The sequence below is a fragment of the Ranitomeya imitator genome, chromosome 6, assembly GCF_032444005.1.
Source record: "Ranitomeya imitator isolate aRanImi1 chromosome 6, aRanImi1.pri, whole genome shotgun sequence".
Taxonomy (NCBI): domain Eukaryota; kingdom Metazoa; phylum Chordata; class Amphibia; order Anura; family Dendrobatidae; genus Ranitomeya; species Ranitomeya imitator.
Window position 1 is genome coordinate 22,770,845 of NC_091287.1, and position 25,379 is coordinate 22,796,223.

The window sequence follows — 25,379 nt, forward strand, 5'->3', positions numbered from 1 at the left end:
TTGGGTACATCAGGGGCTCTGCAAATGCAACGTGACTCCTGCAGACCAATCCATCTAAGTCTGCATTCCAAATGGCGCTCCTTCCCTTCCGAGCTCTGCCATGCGCCCAAACAGTGGTTCCCCCCCACATATGGGGTATCAGCGTACTCAGGACAAATTGGACATCAACTTTTGGGGTCCAATTTATTATGTTACCCTTGTGAAAATACAAAACTGGGGGCTAAAAAATAATTTTTGCGAAAAAAAAAAAAAAATTATTTTAACGGCTCTGCGTTATAAACTGTAGTGAAACATTTGGGGGTTCAAAGCTCTCAAAACACATCTAGATAAGTTCCTTATGGGGTCTAGTTTCCAAAATGGTGTCACTTGTGGGGGGTTTTAATGTTTAGGCACATCAGGGGCTCTCCAAACCAACATGGCGTCCCAACTTAATTCCAGTCAATTTTGCATTGAAAAGTCAAATGGCGCTCCTTCCCTTCCGAGCTCTGCTATGCACCCAAAAAGTGGTTTACCCCCACATATGGGGTATCGTCGCACTCAGGACAAATTGCACAACAACTTTTGTGGTCTAATTTCTTCTCTTACCCTTGGGAAAATAAAAAATTGGGGGCGAAAAGATCATTTTTGTGAAAAAAAAAAGAATTTTTATTTTCACGGCTCTGCGTTATAAACTGTAGTGAAACACTTAGGGGTTCAAAGTTCTCACAACACATCTAGATAAGTTCCTTGGGAGGTCTAGTTTCTAATATGGGGTCACTTGTGGGGGGTTTGTACTGTTTGGGTACATCAGGGGCTCTGCAAATGCAACGTGACTCCTGCAGACCAATCCATCTAAGTCTGCATTCCAAATGGCGCTCCTTCCCTTCCGAGCTCTGCCATGCGCCCAAACAGTGGTTCCCCCCCACATATGGGGTATCAGCGTACTCAGGACAAATTGGACATCAACTTTTGGGGTCCAATTTATTATGTTACCCTTGTGAAAATACAAAACTGGGGGCTAAAAAATAATTTTTGCGAAAAAAAAAAAAAAATTATTTTAACGGCTCTGCGTTATAAACTGTAGTGAAACATTTGGGGGTTCAAAGCTCTCAAAACACATCTAGATAAGTTCCTTATGGGGTCTAGTTTCCAAAATGGTGTCACTTGTGGGGGGTTTTAATGTTTAGGCACATCAGGGGCTCTCCAAACCAACATGGCGTCCCAACTTAATTCCAGTCAATTTTGCATTGAAAAGTCAAATGGCGCTCCTTCCCTTCCGAGCTCTGCTATGCACCCAAAAAGTGGTTTACCCCCACATATGGGGTATCGTCGCACTCAGGACAAATTGCACAACAACTTTTGTGGTCTAATTTCTTCTCTTACCCTTGGGAAAATAAAAAATTGGGGGCGAAAAGATCATTTTTGTGAAAAAATAAGATTTTTTATTTTTACGGCTCTGCATTATAAACTTCTGTGAAGCACTTGTTGGGTCAAAGTGCTCACCACACATCTAGATAAGTTCCTTAAGGGGTCTACTTTTCAAAATGGTGTCACTTGTGAGGGGTTCCAATGTTTAGGCACATCAGGGGCTCTCCAAACGCAACATGGCGTCCCATCTCAATTCCAGTCAATTTTGCATTGAAAAGTCAAATGGCGCTCCTTCCCTTCCGAGCTCTGCCATACGCCCAAACAATGGTTTACACCCATATATGGGGTATCAGCGTACTCAGGACAAATTGGCCAACAATTTTTGAGGTCCAATTTCTTCTCTTACTCTTGGGAAAATAAAAAATTGGGGGCGAAAAGATAATTTTTGTGAAAAAATATGATTTTTTATTTTTACGGCTCTGCATTATAAACTTCTGTGAAGCAATTGGTGGGTCAAAGTGGTCACCACACATCTAGATAAGTTCCTTAGGGTGTCTACTTTCCAAAATGGTGTCACTTGTGGGGGGGTTTCAATGTTTAGGCACATCAGTGGCTCTCCAAACGCAACATGGTGTCCCATCTCAATTCCTGTCAATTTTGCATTTAAAAGTCAAATGGCGCTCCTTCCCTTCCGAGCTCTGCCATGCGCCCAAACAGTGGTTTACTCCCACATATGGGCTATCAGCGTACTCAGTACAGATTGTACAACAATGTTTGGCATCCATTTTATCCTGTTACCCTTGGTAAAATAAAACAAATTGGAGCTGAAATAAATTTTGTGTGAAAAAAAGTTAAATATTCATTCTTATTTAAACATTCCAAAAATTCCTGTGAAACCCCTGAAGGGTTAATAAACTTCTTGAATGTGGTTTTGAGCACCTTGAGGGGTGCAGTTTTTAGAATGGTCTCACACTTGGGTATTTTCTATCATATAGACCCCTCAAAATGACATCAAATGAGATGTGGTCCCTAAAAAAAAATGGTGTTGTAAAAATGAGAAATTGCTGGTCAACTTTTAACCCTTATAACTCCCTAACAAAAAAAAATTTTGGTTCCAAAATTGTGCTGATGTAAAGTAGACATGTGGGAAATGTTACTTATTAAGTATTTTGCGTGAGATATCTCTGTGATTTAAGGGCATAAAAATTTAAAGTTGGAAAATTGCGAAACTTTCTAAATTTTCGCCAAATTTCCGTTTTTTTCACAAATAAACGCAAGTTATATCGAATAAATGTTACTACTAAAATGAAGTACAATATGTCACGAGAAAACAATGTCAGAATCGCCAAGATCCGTTGAAGCGTTCCAGAGTTATAACCTCATAAAGGGACAGTGGTCAGAATTGTAAAAATTGGCCCGGTCATTAACGTGCAAACCACCCTCGGGGCTTAAGGGGTTAATAATCGGGCCAGCTCGGCTACTTTGGTTTCGCCGTTTTTCTGCAATTCTGGTTTCCATCCTCGCTTCTCTTCAGGGCAGGTTGAGTCTTCGGACTGCCCAGGTGTGGATACTGTGGTGGATAGGTTGCAGCAGATTTGGACTCATGTAGTGGACAATTTGACATTGTCCCAGGAGAAGGCTCAACGTTTCGCTAACCGTAGGCGCTGTGTGGGTCCCCGACTTCGTGTTGGGGATTTGGTTTGGTTGTCGTCTCGTTATATTCCTATGAAAGTTTCCTCTCCTAAGTTTAAGCCTCGTTTCATTGGTCCGTATAGGATTTCTGAGGTTCTTAATCCTGTGTCTTTTCGTTTGACCCTTCCAGCTTCTTTTTCCATCCATAATGTATTCCATAGGTCATTGTTGCGGATATACGTGGCACCTGTGGTTCCATCCGTTGATCCTCCTGCCCCGGTTTTGGTTGAGGGGGAGTTGGAGTATATAGTGGAGAAGATTTTGGATTCTCGTATTTCGAGACGGAAACTCCAGTACCTGGTTAAGTGAAAGGGTTATGGTCAGGAAGATAATTCCTGGGTCTTTGCCTCTGATGTTCATGCTGCCGATCTGGTTCGTGCCTTTCATTTTACTCATCCTGGTCGGCCTGGGGGCTCTGGTGAGGGTTCGGTGACCCCTCCTCAAGGGGGGGTACTGTTGTGAATTCTGTGGTCGAGCTCCCTCCTGTGGTCATGAGTGGTACTTCGGCTGGTTCTTTCTATGAGCTTCCTCTGGTGGATGTGAGTGGGGCTGCGGCTTCTGAGTTTCATTCCTCAGGTGACGAGGTTAACTCGTTAGGTGCTGCTCTATTTAACTCCACCTAGTTCTTTGTTCCTTGCCTCCAGTCAATGTTCCAGTATTGGTCTTGCTCTCTCTCCTGGATCGTCTTGTGGCCTGTCTGCCCTGCATAAGCTAAGTTCTGCTTGTGTTTCTTTTTGTTGGCTATTTTTTCTGTCCAGCTTGCTATATTGGTTTGTCTTGCTTGCTGGAAGCTCTGGGACGCAGAGGGAGCACCTCCGTACCGTTAGTCGGTGCGGAGGGTCTTTTTGCGCCCTCTGCGTGGTTGTTTGTAGGTTTTTGTGCTGACCGCAAAGCTTTCTTTCCTATCCTAGGTCTATTCAGTAAGTCGGGCCTCACTTTGCTAAAATCTATTTCATCTCTGTGTTTGTATTTTCATCTTTACTCACAGTCATTATATGTGGGGGGCTGCCTTTTCCTTTGGGGAATTTCTCTGAGGCAAGGTAGGCTTATTTTTCTATCTTCAGGGCTAGCTAGTTTCTCAGGCTGTGCCCGAGGCGCCTAGGTCTGGTCAGGAGCGCTCCACGGCTACCTCTAGTGTGGTGTGATAGGATTAGGGATTGCGGTCAGCAGAGTTCCCACGTCTCAGAGCTCGTCCTATGTTATTAGTAACTATCAGGTCACTTTGTGTGCTCTTAACCACCAGGTCCATTGTGTTTCTGAACCACCAGTTCATAACACAATGCACAAGGACAGCAAGGGTTGCCTAGTCTTGGCCTTTATTGAGACCGCAAAAGATGCCTCAACTCATCTTATCTGCCAACTGCAAAAAACGACTCAATACAGGCAATAATTGGAATAATTTGACTACAACATGCATGAACTGACACATGTGCGAAGAACATACAGTGGGGCAAAAAAGTATTTAGTCAGTTAGCAATTGTGCAAGTTCCACCACTTAAAAAGATGAGAGGCGTCTGTAATTTACATCATAGGTAGACCTCAACTATGGGAGACAAACTGAGAAAAAAAAATCCAGAAAATCACATTGTCTGTTTTTTTAACATTTTATTTGCATATTATGGTGGAAAATAAGTATTTGGTCAGAAACAAACAATCAAGATTTCTGGCTCTCACAGACCTGTAACTTCTTCTTTAAGAGTCTCCTCTTTCCTCCACTCATTACCTGTAGTAATGGCACCTGTTTAAACTTGTTATCAGTATAAAAAGACACCTTTGCACACCCTCAAACAGTCTGACTCCAAACTCCACTATGGTGAAGACCAAAGAGCTGTCAAAGGACACCAGAAACAAAATTGTAGCCCTGCACCAGGCTGGGAAGACTGAATCTGCAATAGCCAACCAGCTTGGAGTGAAGAAATTAACAGTGGGAGCAATAATTAGAAAATGGAAGACATACAAGACCACTGATAATCTCCCTCGATCTGGGGCTCCACGCAAAATCCCACCCCGTGGGGTCAGAATGATCACAAGAACGGTGAGCAAAAATCCCAGAACCACGCGGGGGGACCTAGTGAATGAACTGCAGAGAGCTGGGAGCAATGTAACAAGGCCTACCATAAGTAACACACTACGCCACCATGGACTCAGATCCTGCAGTGCCAGACGTGTCCCACTGCTTAAGCCAGTACATGTCCGGGCCCGTCTGAAGTTTGCTAGAGAGCATTTGGATGATCCAGAGGAGTTTTGGGAGAATGTCCTATGGTCTGATGAAACCAAACTGGAACTGTTTGGTAGAAACACAACTTGTCGTGTTTGGAGGAAAAAGAATACTGAGTTGCATCCATCAAACATCATACCTACTGTAAAGCATGGTGGTGGAAACATCATGCTTTGGGGCTGTTTCTCTGCAAAGGGGCCAGGACGACTGATCCGGGTACATGAAAGAATGAATGGGGCCATGTATCGTGAGATTTTGAGTGCAAACCTCCTTCCATCAGCAAGGGCATTGAAGATGAAACGTGGCTGGGTCTTTCAACATGACAATGATCCAAAGCACACCGCCAGGGCAATGAAGGAGTGGCTTCGTAAGAAGCATTTCAAGGTCCTGGAGTGGCCTAGCCAGTCTCCAGATCTCAACCCTATAGAAAACCTTTGGAGGGAGTTGAATGTCCGTGTTGCCAAGCGAAAAGCCAAAAACATCACTGCTCTAGAGGAGATCTGCATGGAGGAATGGGCCAAAATACCAACAACAGTGTGTGGCAACCTTGTGAAGACTTACAGAAAACGTTTGACCTCTGTCATTGCCAACAAAGGATATATTACAAAGTATTGAGATGAAATTTTGTTTCTGACCAAATACTTATTTTCCACCATAATATGCAACTAAAATGTTAAAAAAAACAGACAATGTGATTTTCTGGATTTTTTTACTCAGTTTGTCTCCCATAGTTGAGGTCTACCTATGATGTAAATTACAGACGCCTCTCATCTTTTTAAGTGGTGGAACTTGCACTATTGCTGACTGACTAAATACTTTTTTGCCCCACTGTACCTTAGTTTGGGAATCTCACTGCGCTAAAATGCAGACTAGCCAGCCTTGCCAACCACTAGCCAGCCCATCATCCGCATCTGCTGCTTCTTCCTCCGTCACGGTGGCATGTCTTTTCACACAGGTCTCCAGCCTCAGAACCTCCACTTGTTTTCCCCTTTACAGTTGGGGTGAGTGAGAGCCAATCAGCTGTCACAGAAGTAGAGATACCTGCTGTTTTTGTTTCACCAAGCACACCACATCTTTCTCAATCCGTCGTCACATCTCCGCATGCACCTCACTCACAGTCCAGCAGCTTGTCCTGTTCACTGTACTTTACTATCTCTCAGCACAGGAGCAAACCCTCAGTCTCACAGTTGTGGTCACGTAAAAGAATCTTTCCTCCTACATATGCAAAGCTAAGAGCTTGAACTCCACCATATCCAATCTGTTGGCCACGGAAATGCTGCCTTTCCATCTAGTGGATACAGACGGTTTTTGAAAGCTGATGGCCATTGCAGTGCCTCAATATAAGTTGCCCAGTCACCATTACTTCTCTAAGAAAGCTGTGACTGTGCTACACCAGCATGTCGCAGACAACATCACCCATTCCTTGAAAAATCTATGTCTGCCAGGATGCTTTTAATCACCGACACCGGGATGAGCAAACATGGGCAGGGGAGTTACATCTCACTGACTGGGCACTGGGTGACTCTGGTGGCTTTGTGGGCAGGTGGGTAAGGTGTTTCTCCACAAGTCTTGGATGTTATGACCTGGTGGTCAGGACAATAATGGACCTGGTGGTTAAGAGCACACGGAATGACCTGATAGTTACTGATAATAAGGACGAGCTCTGGGATGTGGGAACTCTGCTGACCGCAATCCCTAAACCTATCAAACACACTAGAAATAGCCGTGGATTGCGCCTAACGCTCCCTATGCAACTCGGCACAGCCTAAGAAACTAGCTAGCCCTGAAGAAAGAAAAATAAGCCTACCTTGCCTCAGAGAAATTCCCCAAAGGAAAAGGCAGCCCCCCACATATAATGACTGTGAGTAAAGATGAAAATACAAACACAGAGATGAAATAGATTTAGCAAAGTGAGGCCCGACTTACTGAACAGACCGAGGATAGGAAAGGTTACTTTGCGGTCAGCACAAAAACCTACAAAAAGACCACACAGAGGGCGCAAAAAGACACTCCGCACCGACTCACGGTGCGGAGGCGCTCCCTCTGCGTCCCAGAGCTTCCAGCAAGCAAGACAACAAAATAAATAGCAAGCTGGACAGAAAAATAGCAAACCAGAGAAATACAAGCTGGAACTTAGCTTCTGATGGGAAGACAGGTCACAAGAACGATCCAGGAGTGAACAGACCAATACTGGAACATTGACAGGTGGCATAGAGCAAAGATCTAAGTGGAGATAAATAGAGCAGCAGCTAACGAATTAACCTCGTCACCTGTGAAACTCAGAAACACCCACCAGAGGAAGTCCATGGACAGAACCAGCCGAAGTACCATTCATGACCACAGGAGGGAGCCCGACAACAGAATTCACAACAGTACCCCCCCTTGAGGAGGGGTCACCGAACCCTCACCAGAGCCCCCAGGCCGACCAGGATGAGCCAAATGAAAGGCATGAACCAGATCAGCAGCATGAACATCAGAGGCAAAGACCCAGGAATTATCTTCCTGACCATAACCCTTCCACTTGACCAGGTACTGGAGTTTCCGTCTCGAAACACGAGAATCCAAAATCTTCTCCACCACATACTCCAACTCCCCCTCAACTAACACAGGGGCAGGATGATCAACGGATGGAACCACAGGCGCCACGTATCTCCGCAATAACGACCTATGGAACACATTATGGATGGCAAAAGAAGCAGGAAGGGCCAAACGAAATGACACAGGATTGATAACCTCAGAAATCTTATACGGACCAATGAAACGAGGCTTAAACTTAGGAGAGGAAACCTTCATAGGAACATAACGAGACGACAACCAAACCAAATCCCCAACACGAAGTCGGGGACCCACACAGCGCCGGCGGTTAGCGAAACGTTGAGTCTTCTCCTGGGACAATGTCAAATTGTCCACCACATGAGTCCAAATCTGCTGCCACCTATCCACCACAGTATCTACACCAGGACAGTCTGAAGACTCAACCTGCCCTGAAGAGAAACGAGGATGGAAACCAGAATTGCAGAAAAACGGCGAAACCAAAGTAGCCGAGCTGGCCCGATTATTAAGGGCGAACTCAGCCAACGGCAAAAAGGACACCCAATCATCCTGATCAGCAGAAACAAAGCATCTCAGATATGTTTCCAAAGTTTGATTAGTTCGTTCGGTTTGGCCATTTGTCTGAGGATGGAAAGCCGAGGAAAAAGACAAATCAATGCCCATCCTAGCACAAAAGGATCGCCAAAACCTTGAAACAAGCTGGGAACCTCTGTAAGAAACCATGTTCTCCGGGATACCATGTAAACGAACCACATGCTGGAAAAATAATGGCACCAAATCAGAGGAGGAAGGCAATTTAGACAAAGGTACCAAATGGACCATCTTAGAAAAGCGATCACAAACCACCCAAATGACCGACATCTTTTGAGAGACGGGGAGATCCGAAATAAAATCCATAGAAATATGCGTCCAGGGCCTCTTCGGGACCGGCAAGGGCAAAAGCAACCCACTGGCACGAGAACAGCAGGGCTTAGCCCGAGCACAAGTCCCACAGGACTGCACAAAAGAACGCACATCCCGCGACAAAGACGGCCACCAGAAGGATCTAGCCACCAAATCTCTGGTACCAAAGATTCGAGGATGCCCAGCCAACACTGAACAATGAATCTCAGAGGTAACTCTACTAGTCCATCTATCAGGGACAAACAGTTTCTCCACTGGGCAACGGTCAGGTCTATCAGCCTGAAATTTTTGCAGCACCCGCCGCAAATCAGGGGAGATGGCAGACAAAATTACCCCCTCTTTGAGAATACCCGCCGGCTCAGGAACACCCGGAGAGTCAGGCACAAAACTCCTTGACAGGGCATCAGCCTTCACATTCTTAGAGCCCGAAAGGTACGAAACCACAAAATCAAAACGGGAGAAAAATAATGACCATTGAGCCTGTCTCAGATTCAACCGTTTGGCAGACTCAAGATAAGTCAAATTCTTGTGATCTGTCAAGACCACCACGCGATGCTTGGCTCCTTCCAGCCAATGACGCCACTCCTCGAATGCCCACTTCATGGCCAACAATTCACGATTACCAACATCATAGTTACGCTCAGCAGGCGAAAACTTTCTAGAAAAGAAAGCACTTGGCTTCATCACCGAGCCCTCAGAACTTCTTTGCGACAAAACAGCCCCTGCTCCAATCTCAGAAGCATCAACCTCAACCTGAAACGGAAGCGAAACATCTGGCTGGCACAACACAGGGGCAGAAGAAAAACGACGCTTCAACTCCTGAAAAGCCTCTACAGCCGCAGAAGACCAATTGACCACATCAGCACCCTTCTTAGTCAAATCAGTCAACGGTTTAGCAACAGTAGAAAGATTAGCGATGAAGCGCCGATAAAAATTAGCAAAGCCCAGGAACGTTTGCAGGCTCTTCACAGATGTCGGCTGAGTCCAATCGTAAATGGCCTGGACTTTAACAGGGTCCATCTCGATAGTAGAAGGGGAAAAAATGAACCCCAAAAATGAAACCTTCTGAACTCCAAAGAGACACTTTGACCCCTTCACAAACAAGGAATTCGCACGAAGGACCTGGAACACCATTCTGACCTGCTTCACATGAGACTCCCAATCGTCCGAAAAGACCAAAACATCATTCAAATACACAATCAGGAATTTATCCAGGTACTCTCGGAAGATGTCATGCATAAAGGACTTAAATACTGATGGAGCATTGGAAAGCCCGAATGGCATAACCAGGTACTCAAAATGGCCCTCGGGCGTATTAAATGCTGTTTTCCATTCGTCGCCTTGTTTAATACGCACAAGATTATACGCCCTCGAAGATCTATCTTGGTGAACCAACTAGCCCCTTTAATATGAGCAAACAAATCAGACAGCAACGGCAAAGGATACTGAAACTTGACTGTAATTTTATTAAGAAGGCGGTAATCAATACAAGGTCTCAAAGAACCATCCTTCTTGGCCACAAAAAAGAACCGTGCTCCTAACGGTGATGACGACGGGCGAATATGGCCTTTCTCCAAGGATTCCTTTATATAACTCCGCATAGCGGCGTGTTCTGGCACAGATAAATTGAACAATCGACCCTTAGGAAACTTACTACCAGGAATCAAATAATTGCACAATCGCAATCCCTATGAGGAGGTAGGGCACTGGCTTTGGGCTCATCAAATACATCCCGATAATCCGACAAAAACTCTGGAACTTCAGAAGGAGTGGAAGACGAAATAGACAAAAATGGAACATCACCATGTACCCCCTGGCAACCCCAGCTGGACACAGACATAGATTTCCAGTCCAATACTGGATTATGAACCTGTAGCCATGGCAACCCCAAAACGACCACATCATGCAGATTATGCAACACCAGAAAGCGGATATCCTCCTGATGTGCAGGAGCCATGCACATGGTCAATTGGGTTCAATACTGAGACTTATTCTTGGCCAAAGGCGTAGCATCAATTCCTCTCAATGGAATAGGATACTGCAAGGGCTCCAAGAAAAAACCACAGCGCCTAGCATACTCCAAGTCCATCAAATTCAGGGCAGCGCCTGAATCCACAAATGCCATAACAGAATTGGATGACAAAGAGCAAATCAGAGTAACGGACAATAGAAATTTAGACTGTACCGTACCAATGGTGGCAGACCTAGCTAACCGTGCGCTTAGGACAATCGGAGATAGCATGAGTGTAATCACCACAGTAAAAACATAGCCCATTCTGACGTCTGTGTTCTTGCCGTTCAGCTCTGGTCAAAGTCCTATCACATTGCATAGGCTCAGGCCCATGCTCAGATAGTACCGCCAAATGGTGCACAGCTTTACGCTCACGCAAGCGTCGATCGATCTGAATGGCCAAGGACATAGACTCATTCAGACCAGCAAGCATGGGAAACCCCACCATGACATCCTTAAGGGCTTCAGAGAGACCCTTTCTGAAGATTGCTGCCAGGGCACATTCATTCCATTGAGTGAGCACAGACCATTTTCTAAACTTCTGACAATATATCTCCGCTTCATCCTGACCCTGACACAGAGCCAGCAAGATTTTCTCTGCCTGATCCACTGAATTAGGTTCGTCATAAAGCAATCCAAGCGCCAGGAAAAACGCATCAACATCACGCAATGCCGGATCTCCTGGCGCAAGGGAAAATGCCCAGTCTTGAGGGTCACCACGTAACAAAGAAATAATGATCTTTACTTGTTGAACAGGGTCACCTGAGGAGCGAGTTTTCAAGGCAAGAAACAATTTACAATTATTTTTGAAATTCAAGAACTTAGATCTATCACCAAAAAACAAATCAGGAATTGGAATCCTAGGCTCTGACATCGGATTCTGAACCACAAAATCTTGAATGTTTTGTATCCTTGTAGTGAGATTATCCATCCAAGAGGACAGACCTTGAATGTCCATGTTTACACCAGTGTCCTGAACCACCCAGAGGTAAAGGGGAAAATAGAGACAAAACACACTGCAAAGAAAAAAAAATGGTCTCAGAACTTCTCTTATCCCTCAATTGAGATGCATTAGTACTTTGGGCCACCTGTACTGTTATGACCTGGTGGTCAGGACAATAATGGACCTGGTGGTTAAGAGCACACGGAATGACCTGATAGTTACTGATAATAAGGACGAGCTCTGGGACGTGGGAACTCTGCTGACCGCAATCCCTAAACCTATCAAACACACTAGAAATAGCCGTGGATTGCGCCTAACGCTCCCTATGCAACTCGGCACAGCCTAAGAAACTAGCTAGCCCTGAAGAAAGAAAAATAAGCCTACCTTGCCTCAGAGAAATTCCCCAAAGGAAAAGGCAGCCCCCCACATATAATGACTGTGAGTAAAGATGAAAATACAAACACAGAGATGAAATAGATTTAGCAAAGTGAGGCCCGACTTACTGATCAGACCGAGGATAGGAAAGGTTACTTTGCGGTCAGCACAAAAACCTACAAAAAGACCACACAGAGGGCGCAAAAAGACCCTCCGCACCGACTCACGGTGCGGAGGCGCTCCCTCTGCGTCCGAGAGCTTCCAGCAAGCAAGACAACAAAACAAATAGCAAGCTGGACAGAAAAATAGCAAACCAAAGAAATACAAGCTGGAACTTAGGTTCTGATGGGAAGACAGGTCACAAGAACGATCCAGGAGTGAACAGACCAATACTGGAACATTGACAGGTGGCATAGAGCAAAGATCTAAGTGGAGATAAATAGAGCAGCAGCTAACGAATTAACCTCATCACCTGTGAAACTCAGAAACACCCACCAGAGGAAGTCCATGGACAGAACCAGCCGAAGTACCATTCATGACCACAGGAGGAAGCCCGACAACAGAATTCACAACACTTGGAATCCCCAAGACTTGCAGAATAAACCTCTGTATCTAACACTTCCTCCACTGCTTCAGCCTCCTCCACCTCCTCTAGGGCCTCCACCTCTGTCAGTAATCCTTTCCTTAATGAGACACGTGTTTCAACAGTGCAGAGACAATCCCCAGCACCTCCGTACTACGTAGCCAGGGTTCACCGCAATCATGCAGTGTTTAAATTAATATGCCTTGGAGATTGCAGGCACACAGCTCAAGAGTTGTGGACAGCTAACCAGGCCGAGTTAGAACAATGACTATCTACATTGAACCTGGAACCATGGAAAGATGTGGGCAACAACGGTGTGAACCTGGTGGCAGCCCTACAGCGGGGCAACCTCACACATGGCTCAAATCCTCAACCTGGTGGTACAGCAATTTCTCCACCACTATCCCGGCCTGAGTGCACTGCTGCAGAAAGCAGAGTCACTGTGTGCTCACTTCCGCCATACACACCCCGCAGGTCATTGACTTGCATCGCAACAGAGGTGTTTCAGCCTACCAGCTAATAGTTTGATATGCAAGGTTCCGATACGGTAGAATTCCACTCTGCACATGTTGCAGTAACGGTGGCAGTAGTGACAAACCCTGGTGCAGTATGTCCTTTTGCATAGATGAAGAGGAGCATGATCCCCTCTCTGTTGTCCTTGGCTGCTGGAGGGGACGGAGGAAGTAATTTGAGTATCACCCTGCCACCAACACACCATGGACTTGGATCTCATGGAAGCGACAGACACATGTAAATTTTTCCAGATGCTTCCACACCTGGAAAGGGATGAGCGCTGTTATGGCTGGCAATCAGGCAACACAGCGTGCAGTAATCAGCGCACATACAGAGATCTGGCAATAACCAAAAACAATAGGACGAGCTCTGAGACGTGGAATCTCTGTAGACTGCAGTACCTGATCTATCCTCACACAACTATAAGCAGCAGTGGATTGCGCCTATCACTACCTATGCAACTCGGCACTGCCTGAGGAGCTGACTAGCCTGAAGATAGAAATACAAGCCTGACTTACCTCAGAGAAATACCCCAAAGGAATAGGCAGCCCCCCACATATAATGACTGTTAGCAAGATGAAAAGACAAACGTAGGAATGAAATAGATTCAGCAAAGTGAGGCCCGATATTCTAGACAGAGCGAGGATAGCAAAGAGAACTATGCAGTCTACAAAAAACCCTAAAACGAAAACCACGCAAAGGGGCAAAAAGACCCACCGTGCCGAACTAACAGCACGGCGGTGCACCCCTTTGCTTCTCAGAGCTTCCAGCAAAAGTTAATAGCAAGCTGGACAGAAAAAAAAGAAAACAAACTAGAAGCACTTATCTAGCAGAGCAGCAGGCCCAAGGAAAGATGCAGTAGCTCAGATCCAACACTGGAACATTGACAAGGAGCAAGGAAGACAGACTCAGGTGGAGCTAAATAGCAAGGCAGCCAACGAGCTCACCAAAACACCTGAGGGAGGAAGCCCAGAGACTGCAATACCACTTGTGACCACAGAAGTAAACTCAGCCACAGAATTCACAACAGTACCCCCCCCCCTTGAGGAGGGGTCACCGAACCCTCACCAGAACCCCCAGGCCGACCAGGATGAGCCACATGAAAGGCACGAACAAGATCTGGGGCATGGACATCAGAGGCAAAAACCCAGGAATTATCTTCCTGAGCATAACCCTTCCATTTAACCAGATACTGGAGTTTCCGTCTAGAGACACGAGAATCCAAAATCTTCTCCACAATATACTCCAATTCCCCCTCCACCAAAACAGGGGCAGGAGGCTCCACAGATGGAACCATAGGTGCCACGTATCTCCTCAACAATGACCTATGGAATACATTATGTATGGAAAAGGAGTCTGGGAGGGTCAGACGAAAAGACACCGGATTGAGAATCTCAGAAATCCTATACGGACCAATAAAACGAGGTTTAAATTTAGGAGAGGAAACCTTCATAGGAATATGACGAGAAGATAACCAAACCAGATCCCCAACACGAAGTCGGGGTCCCACACGGCGTCTGCGATTAGCGAAAAGCTGAGCCTTCTCCTGGGACAAGGTAAAATTGTCCACTACCTGAGTCCAGATCTGCTGCAACCTGTCCACCACAGAATCCACACCAGGACAGTCCGAAGACTCAACCTGTCCTGAAGAGAAACGAGGATGGAACCCAGAATTGCAGAAAAATGGAGAGACCAAGGTAGCCGAGCTGGCCCGATTATTAAGGGCGAACTCAGCCAACGGCAAAAATGACACCCAATCATCCTGGTCAGCGGAAACAAAACATCTCAGATATGTTTCCAAGGTCTGATTGGTTCGTTCGGTCTGACCATTAGTCTGAGGATGGAAGGCCGAGGAGAAAGATAGGTCAATGCCCATCCTACCACAAAAGGCTCGCCAGAACCTCGAGACAAACTGGGAACCTCTGTCAGAAACAATATTCTCAGGAATGCCATGTAAACGAACCACATGCTGGAAGAACAAAGGCACCAAATCAGAGGAGGAAGGCAATTTAACCAAGGGCACCAGATGGACCATTTTAGAAAAGCGATCACAGACCACCCAAATGACCGACATTTTTTGAGAAACGGGAAGGTCAGAAATGAAATCCATCGAAATATGTGTCCAAGGCCTCTTCGGGACCGGCAAGGGCAAAAGCAACCCACTGGCACGTGAACAGCAGGGCTTAGCCCTAGCACAAATTCCACAGGACTGCACAAAAGCACGCACATCCCGTGACAGAGATGGCCACCAGAAGGATCTAGCAACCAACTCCCTGGTACCAAAGATTCCTGGATGACCGGCCAGCACCGAACAATGAAGTTCAGAGATAACTTTACTAGTCCACCTATCAGGGACGAACAGTTTCTCAGCCGGACAACGATCAGGTTTATTAGCCTGAAATTTCTGCAACACTCTCCGCAAATCAGGGGAGATGGCAGACACAATGACTCCTTCCTTGAGGATACTCGCCGGCTCAGATAACCCCGGAGAGTCGGGCACAAAACTCCTAGACAGAGCATCCGCCTTCACATTTTTAGAGCCCGGAAGGTATGAAATCACAAAATCAAAACGAGCAAAAAATAACGACCAACGGGCCTGTCTAGGATTCAAGCGCTTGGCAGACTCAAGATAAGTAAGGTTCTTATGATCAGTCAATACCACCACGCGATGCTTAGCACCCTCAAGCCAATGACGCCACTCCTCGAATGCCCACTTCATGGCCAGCAACTCTCGGTTGCCCACATCATAATTACGCTCAGCAGCAGAAAATTTCCTGGAAAAGAACGCACATGGTTTGAACACTGAGCAACCAGAACCTCTCTGTGACAAAACCGCCCCTGCACCAATCTCAGAAGCATCAACCTCGACCTGGAACGGAAGAGAAACATCAGGTTGACACAACACAGGGGCACAGCAAAAACGACGCTTCAACTCCTGAAAAGCTTCCACGGCAGCAGAAGACCAATTAACCAAATCAGCACCCTTCTTGGTCAAATCGGTCAATGGTCTGGCAATGCTAGAAAAATTACAGATGAAGCGACGATAAAAATTAGCAAAGCACAGGAATTTCTGCAGACTTTTTAGAGATGTCGGCTGAGTCCAATCCTGGATGGCCTGAACCTTAACCGGATCCATCTCGATAGTAGAAGGGGAAAAGATGAACCCCAAAAATGAAACTTTCTGCACACCGAAGAGACACTTTGATCCCTTCACGAACAAGGAATTAGCACGCAGTACCTGGAAAACCATTCTGACTTGCTTCACATGGGCCTCCCAATCATCTGAGAAGATCAAAATGTCATCCAAGTAAACAATCAAGAATTTATCCAGATACTCACGGAAAATGTCATGCATAAAAGACTGAAAAACAGATGGAGCATTGGCAAGTCCGAACGGCATCACCAGATACTCAAAATGACCCTCGGGCGTATTAAATGCCGTTTTCCATTCATCTCCCTGCCTGATTCTCACCAGATTATACGCACCACGAAGATCAATCTTAGTAAACCAACTAGCCCCCTTAATCCGAGCAAACAAGTCAAAAATCAATGGCAAGGGATACTGAAACTTAACAGTGATCTTATTAAGAAGGCGGTAATCAATACACGGTCTTAGCGAACCATCCTTCTTGGCTACAAAAAAGAACCCTGCTCCCAATGGTGACGACGATGGGCGAATATGTCCCTTCTCCAGGGACTCCTTCACATAACTGCGCATAGCGGTGTGTTCAGGTACGGACAAATTGAATAAACGACCCTTAGGGAATTTACTACCAGGAATCAAATCGATAGCACAATCACAATTCCTATGCGGAGGTAGGGCATCAGACTTGGACTCTTCAAATACATCCTGAAAGTCCGACAAGAACTCTGGGATATCAGAAGGAATGGATGACGAAATAGACAAAAATGGAACATCACCATGTACTCCCTGACAACCCCAGCTGGTTACCGACATTGAGTTCCAATCCAATACTGGATTATGGGTTTGTAGCCATGGCAACCCCAACACGACCACATCATGCAAATTATGCAGTACCAGAAAGCGAATAACTTCCTGATGTGCAGGAGCCATGCACATGGTCAGCTGGGCCCAGTACTGAGGCTTATTCTTGGCCAAAGGTGTAGCATCAATTCCTCTCAACGGAATAGGACACCGCAAAGGCTCCAAGAAAAATCCACAACGTTTAGCATAATCCAAATCCATCAGATTCAGGGCAGCGCCTGAATCCACAAACGCCATGAGGGAATACGATGACAAAGAGCACATTAAGGTAATGGACAAAAGGAATTTGGACTGTACAGTACCAATAACGGCAGAGCTATCGAACCGCCTAGTGCGTTTAGGACAATTAGAAATAGCATGAGTAGAATCACCACAATAGAAACACAGCCTGTTCAGACGTCTGTGTTCTTGCCGTTCTACTTTAGTCATAGTCCTGTCGCACTGCATAGGCTCAGGTTTACTCTCAGACAATACCGCCAGATGGTGCACAGATTTACGCTCGCGCAAGCGACGACCGATCTGAATGGCCAAGGACATAGACTCATTCAAACCAGCAGGCATAGGAAATCCCACCATTACATCCTTAAGAGCTTCAGAGAGACCCTTTCTGAACAAAGCCGCTAGTGCAGATTCATTCCACAGAGTGAGTACTGACCACTTCCTAAATTTCTGACAATATACTTCTACATCATCCTGACCCTGGCATAAAGCCAGCAGATTTTTCCCTCTATTGGGAATCATTGGTGTGGCTCCTTGTACTGTTATGGCTGGCAATCAGGCAACACAGCGTGCAGTAATCAGCGCACATACAGAGATCTGGCAATAACCAAAAACAATAGGACGAGCTCTGAGACGTGGAATCTCTGTAGACTGCAGTACCTGATCTATCCTCACACAACTATAAGCAGCAGTGGATTGCGCCTATCACTACCTATGCAACTCGGCACTGCCTGAGGAGCTGACTAGCCTGAAGATAGAAATACAAGCCTGACTTACCTCAGAGAAATACCCCAAAGGAATAGGCAGCCCCCCACATATAATGACTGTTAGCAAGATGAAAAGACAAACGTAGGAATGAAATAGATTCAGCAAAGTGAGGCCCGATATTCTAGACAGAGCGAGGATAGCAAAGAGAACTATGCAGTCTACAAAAAACCCTAAAACGAAAACCACGCAAAGGGGCAAAAAGACCCACCGTGCCGAACTAACAGCACGGCGGTGCACCCCTTTGCTTCTCAGAGCTTCCAGCAAAAGTTAATAGCAAGCTGGACAGAAAAAACAGAAAACAAACTAGAAGCACTTATCTAGCAGAGCAGCAGGCCCAAGGAAAGATGCAGTAGCTCAGATCCAACACTGGAACATTGACAAGGAGCAAGGAAGACAGACTCAGGTGGAGCTAAATAGCAAGGCAGCCAACGAGCTCACCAAAACACCTGAGGGAGGAAGCCCAGAGACTGCAATACCACTTGTGACCACAGAAGTAAACTCAGCCACAGAATTCACAACAGAGCGCATACTGGAATATCGAAACATGCTTCTGCACAAATGTAAGAGTAGTTTTCCCCCAAGGCACCAGTGAGGCACACAGTGTGCATTGCAGTTACATACTTCAAACCACAGGAACATCAAGTTGTTACAGAAAAACATTAGCAGGAGCAGTGTAAGTGGCATAAGCAATTTCTGTGAGCCTTTTAACACATTTTCTTAGACCAACCCATGCACCAGCAGAGCAGACTACAAGTCTGTCATGTTGTGAATGACTGGAGAGGATGGTGCAGGAGTATTTGGAGCTCAATATCAATGCCATCAGGGGTTTTTTGGACCCTTTTGCATTTTGGTCTTCAAAAATGGAGGAGTGGACTGAGCTCGCCTGTCAGGCCTTGGGGGTTTTATCATGCTTGGCAGCCAGTGTTCTCTCAGAAACGAGTCTTCAGTGCTGCTGGTGGTGTCCTGACAGATAAGTGCTTCCGGCTGTCCCCTGAAAGTGTAGACCACCTAACTTTCATCAAGATGAACGAGTCATGGATCTCCAATGACTTTTGCACCCTGTCTTAGACTGGGCACACTAGGCGATGCTCTAATTTTTTGATCTCGCGTTATTGCAGTCTGTGCCACCTTTGTGGTGTCTTCTGTGCCTGCTGTTGCTTCTGCTGCTGATGTTACAAACAATTTTTTTAAATGTGGAGTCTCCAAGTTGGGTCTCCATCTGGTGGGTTGCCTGTAGTTGAAGGTGTCTCAGAGGGCCATTATACTATTTCTACTCTGTGGAAATTGATGATCTTTTAGTGGTGTGCAACAATAATTTTTGGAAATGTGTAGACTCCAAGTTGGGTTTCCTTCATTGTGTTGCCTGTAGCAGTAGGGCTCATAGACAGGCAGGCCTGCACTTACTTGCAGTCAACTACGTATGTTACTTTCCTTGCATTTCCTTACATGCATGGCCCATGGCTGACTGCTGTGCCATTATCAAATTTCTACTGTAGGTCAATTGATGTCACTTTTCCTGGTATCTGCCCCTAATTTTTGGAAATCTTTGGTCTCTAATTTGGGTCTCCTTTATGTGTGTTGGCTGAATTTGGCAGACCTCTCAGAGCAGCAGGCCTACACCTGTTACTGATTCACCTGTTACTGATCAATGTTTCAGCTACAAATACTGGTCCAAGCCCTGTCCAATGGATCCATGCTGTGCAAGTATACTATTTGTACTCTGGGTCAATTGATGCCACTTTTCCTGGTGTCTGCCCCTAATTGAAGCAGCTTCGAATGCTCTTTGGCCCTCCTTCCGTTGTTGTCTATGCGTTTGGTTTTGCCTTCCATTGATTCGATGGGGTTCGGGTATGCTCAGCGAACATTGGTTCACTCATCTCTAATCCCAAGTTTAGGGCAGACACAGTAAAAGCATCTTCAATTCTGAAGCACTGAACAATAAGAAAATGCTGCAGAAAAGCACAGTGCTGCTGCCTTCATCCCTCACATGCTAAATCTGCTTATGGTGCACATAACAGTGCAATATGTCCTCATTCTCATGCTCCCTAATTTGCCATTCGCTCTTATTTAGTGGAATCCAAGAACCATCGTTTCTCCTTGCGGAGAGTGACATGTTAAGCATGTCGAGATGAGGAGACTTTAAGCCACAATGCTCCTCTGGGAAATATGCAAATTGTCTCTTGAGAGAGGAAGAGGACTAGAACTCTAGTGCCACCTATTGGAAGTAGCAATCCTAAAAGTCGATATCGACCCTTTAACGACAACAAGTGAAATATATCAGGATAGGTAGTAGTAATATTGGGTAGACACTAAATGTCTTTCTAGTATCGTCCTGTGGACCCTGGCGCGGAACCTTCTATTTAGCTTCTTCACAAAAATGGAATCCAGTTGTAAATCTGTCGAATGAACACCAAAAGGCTTCTCTTTTCGTAAAGGTTAGTCTCATAGAAATGTTACAGTACCAGATTGGATACTTTTTTTTTATATATATATATATATGAATGTATAAATCACATGTATCAGATAACTATAATGTGACAAGAAGTTAGGATCTTGGCGCGGTGGAGCAAAATCTTCATGGCTCGATGATAATACTGTAGACAACAGACTATTATGTCCTGGGATGTTCTCAGGTCAATTTACCCAAAGACTATTATCAACTACAAGCGGAGATCTATTCTGAGCTGAAGGCAGATGACTAATTCAGTGGTTAAGGTCAGTTGTCGATTGTTCTGTGTCAGTGTGATGTCGTAAAGCTCTTCGACTGACGGAAAGGAATGGCTGCCACAATAAATATTATATTTGAAAGGTTGAGATAAATGATTTTTCTTACATTGGTTACTGAAGATGTAAAAATGGGGCAATATCAGTCTAAGTAGTCTACTTCTTTTTTTATCTCATATAGGGAAGTGATAAAAGTTGTTTTTTTTAAATAACAATTTAAATGAGATTTGTAGACTTCTTCCATATTGAAGAATGTGCAGGATACACAGTTTGCCATCTGAAAGAATCCTAGTAATTCTGTGCTTGTATTTCTACAAAACTGCTTTTATGCAGAGGCAATTATTCGATATTGATGTCTATTATACAACCTATTAGGTTGAAAAGTCTTCTTTTTTCTTCTTCCCTGAGATCTATTAGATCTGTATTTTTGATGTTTGATTGATGGTTATTCAGATAAGCTATTAAAAAGGCACATGGAAAACATAAAGTGCCACCTTGACGTGGAGTATGATAAATAGCAGGTGAAATGTGTTAAGAAAGCTGTGAAATTAGATATTGAAGGGGAAAGATGCTCGAGGTTGTTGTTGATGGTCTCAACTTTATGATGTTAAGTAAAGTAAACTTCCATTAAATAACTTACAAAAGAAGCTGCTGATAAAGTCAACTTCTGATTACTTGGTAACATATTATACAGACGAGGGAACACTAAAAGGAACACTCCAGTGAAAACTGAGACATTGTGTGCGATTCCTAATGTGGCGGTGCTTGACATCTTTTTTTTTTAATACTTTTTGTCACGCTCCACCCATCAGATCCTTCGGGTATCAGCAATATATTTGGTACATTTTTCTGACAACTCACTTTTTTTATGTTCTTTCGTTGAACTGTATACAATAAAGATGATCCAGTTGATTTATAGGACCTTGGCCAAGTATCAGTAGTCCATGGCGGCCAGATTGGAGCCTTTCGAACCACCTCGTATTTGCCACCATCCCCGGTGACTCTTCCGATTTGTATGCCAGGTGTGACATCATCGTTTTGACGTGACGCATGTATGACATAATACCGTTCCTACAAATAAGAATAAACTTTGGAGATGCCAACAGGTTTGAGGTGGTTCGCAGGGTTCTCATCTGGCGGCCACGGACTACAGATATGTCCCCTTGGCCAAGGTCCTGCCGATTGACTCACTAAGAAAGAAAACTGCTAAGGATTTCATTGTGTGAAGGGCTTCAAGATTGTGTTGTAAATTTTGGACAAATTTTTCACTATCTATGTATCAATGAAATCCTTAGCAGTTTTCTTTGAAGCATGCCACAGACATGTGACGCATGGAATACGGGAAAAAAATCATATAAATTGCCACAGATTTGGCTGACTCCAATGGCTGCATTGGAAAAAGACAGATGACACTAGTTCAGATGACCAATGCACAGAGACTGCAGTGAATTGGAGGAGTTGTTTGAACACTAATAATCAGAAGATCTAGGCTGGTGGAGTTACATCAACGCGAGCACAATGAAAAGGCCAGGGCAGGTGGCAGACAAAGAATCATGGGAAACTAGGAGAGTTCTAACAAAAAGAAACACAGCAAAAATGTAGCAAGAAAAGCAGCAAAAATGCATGCAAAACCTGTGTTTAGGCTTCAGCTTTTTTACTGCCAAAAATCAGCAGAAAAAAAGAAAAGCGAAAACGCAACAGGTGAGCATAGTCTTAAAATTGAGAAAGAAGAAGAAATTGGATTTGCATTAAATACATTTGGTGAATATTGAACCTGCCGTGAGGGGGTAAAATAACGATCCCTTACACTCACGCATTGGCAATTTTACCTTGAAGAAGAAAATGGTTATGCATAAAAATACAAAATACAAAGAGCCCATCCCTCATATAAATCATCCACTGGGAAGAGTCAGGACCCCCCATAGACACTAGACTGTCGGCGGAGCACCCATATCAGACAGATGTTTGTTGCCTCTTAGGAAAAGCTTCTATATTACAATCGTAATTAGTTTTTGGGGAAAAAATTAAAAGAGAAAAAGAATAGAAAAAAAAAAAAACCTTCAGAGTCCAGAAGGATTTCTCGAGTGCATCATTATGTGATCTCTAGATATTATGTTTCCAGATATTAGTTTATCGATGGCATTAATAAGCGGAGGAGCGATCCGAGATTTCCTTTGAAGCGTCCTACGTTCTACACATGCTCCATCAATGCCACAGTCTAACAGACAGCGCGCGCCATCCCTTCTCCGACTTCAAAGACGTCTTCTCGTGTGCGACTCGGATGCTTATCTTAATAATACTTTTCATTAAGTGGCAACATGACAGTAATGAAGAGCAGAAGCTGTAAATGTGATCCCATATTTTACACTTTATTATACCGATATGATGAGTATCACATGCGATAAAAGTCATCCGGGCAGCAGGCAGACCTCCATGTGCAAGAGCTCCGATACTTTATTTCATGCAGACACATTACTACTCCGTGTGATGGAAAATTCTGAGCTGATTCATTTCCTAATGTATCTTGAAGGCTTTTCCTAAATCAGTTGTTCTGATACTGAGTTCTAAACCCTCCGCAGAGACAGAAAAAACAACCAGCAAACAAAAAACTTCTTCTCGCCCCACGGTCACCCACCGCGGACCTTGCTGTATACTATCCTATCAATACCCATTTCTCGACATGCGATGTGACTAAAGGTCCTAAGCATCAGCTCCTTAGTGTGAAGATGGCTCAGGAGCTGACCTCTACATATGGTAGATGCCGGTGAGAAGCACTTGAATTCTACTTGAATTTTACAAAAAATCCACAGTCACCAAAATTCTGATTTTAAGCCCTTCGCCTCGAAGCCTGTTTTCACCTTCCTGACCAGGCCAATTTTTACAATTCTGACCAGTGTCACTTTATGAAGTCATAACTCTGGAACGCTTCCATGAATCCCACTGATTCTGAAATTGTTTTCTCGTGACATATTGTAGTTTATGATAGTGGTAAAATTTCTTTGATATGACTTGCGTTTATTTGTGAAAATTCTGATTTTAAGCCCTTCGCCTCGAAGCCTGTTTTCACCTTCCTGACCAGGCCAATTTTTACAATTCTGACCAGTGTCACTTTATGAAGTCGTAACTCTGGAACGCTTCCATGAATCCCACTGATTCTGAATTTGTTTTCTCGTGACATATTGTAGTTTATGATAGTGGTAAAATTTCTTTGATATGACTTGCGTTTATTTGTGAAAATTCTGATTTTAAGCCCTTCGCCTCGAAGCCTGTTTTCACCTTCCTGATCAGGCCAATTTTTACAATTCTGACCAGTGTCACTTTATGAAGTCATAACTCTGGAACACTTCAATGGATCCCACTGATTCTGAAATTGTTTTCTCGTGACATATTGTAGCTTATGATAGTGGTAAAATTTCTTTGATATGACTTGCGTTTATTTGTGAAAATTCTGATTTTAAGCCCTTCGCCTCGAAGCCTGTTTTCACCTTCCTGACCAGGCCAATTTTTACAATTCTGACCAGTGTCACTTTATGAAGTCATAACTCTGGAATGCTTCAATGGATCCCACTGATTCTGAATTTGTTTTCTCGCGACATATTGTAGTTTATGATAGTGGTAAAATTTCTTTGATATGACTTGCGTTTATTTGTGAAGAAAACAGAAATTTGGCAAAAAATTTAGAAAATTTTTTAATTTTCAAACTTTTCACTTTTATGCCCTTAAATCAGAAAGTCATATCGGACAAAATAGTTAATAAATAACATTTCCCACGTCTAGTTTACATCAGCACAATTTTTTGAAACATCAGCACTCAGCAGAAACTGGGAAGAATTATAAGCACAATACATTTCAGTATGAAGTTAATGTCCGCCTGCACAAAAACAAACACTACACATCACATCAGTTTTATTTGTAGAAATGTGCCTACAACCCCCCCCACCAAAAAAAAAAATATATATATATATATAACATTTTGAAAATACTCTAAAACTGTAGAATATAAAATTGGCGTATTGTTTTCTGACCTGACTAATATGGGGTATATATTTCAACAATTGTTTTTTTTTTATATTTTTGTCATATTTTTAAAACATAAAACCGCCATCGTTTGCCACGAGGATATGAAACAAGTTTGAAACATTGAAGAACAACACTTAAAGTTTCGACATCTAAAGCAGTTGTTATCAAATTCATTATGTCGCATGCTCCGATTTTGATGGTTCATATTTAAGTAATGGGAGTAAAAAAAAAAGAATATTTCGAAAAAAAAGGCACTAAATTGATACATTATTCCAAACCTTGCCGTAGTTAGCAAAGTCATTTAACTGAAGAAAATTTCTTTTCAGAATACTAAAATGCTTATTTTTGTGCTCTTTATGAATAGATACCTTTCATCATATGAACAATTTGTCTTCCCGTGACGTTAATCAGCATATATGAGAACGGAGCTTTAAAAACAATCATTGCATTTTCCAGCCGTACAATGTTCCTGCATTCGCTGACAATTTGCACCATGCTAGCTAA